This window comes from Penaeus monodon, chromosome 23, assembly GCF_015228065.2.
Source record: "Penaeus monodon isolate SGIC_2016 chromosome 23, NSTDA_Pmon_1, whole genome shotgun sequence".
In the NCBI taxonomy this organism is placed as follows: Eukaryota; Metazoa; Arthropoda; class Malacostraca; order Decapoda; family Penaeidae; genus Penaeus; species Penaeus monodon.
The window spans coordinates 33,232,074-33,232,475 of record NC_051408.1 but is presented as its reverse complement, the minus strand read 5'-3'; positions in this window follow the sequence as shown (position 1 = coordinate 33,232,475).

The following is a 402-nucleotide window of genomic DNA, read 5'->3' as shown; positions in this document are numbered from 1 at the left end:
AAAACACAACTCCAAGTAATCATCTTTGAAATGGTTAAATCATACAAAGAGCAAACGTTTTGTGTATCTCTATACAACCTATACACATATGCTTTTACTTTACATATTACGATACCCTTTTTGGAAAGTCTTCTTTTTTCGTTTATTTACTGTTTGTCCATTCTTCAAATCCACACCATCAGCCGTACGATTCATACACACCAAGCTCATTAAAAAGTGACACTTTAATTACGTACAAATATTACATATCCATTCTCATTAGCTTACTATCACTAATTATCGGCCTGCAATGGCGCTTCTGCAACTACGCTCAATATCATGCAAATTCTATGCATGATATTGATAACTTCGTTTTACACATCCTTGATATATTACGTTCATTAAAGATAACCATTAACATAA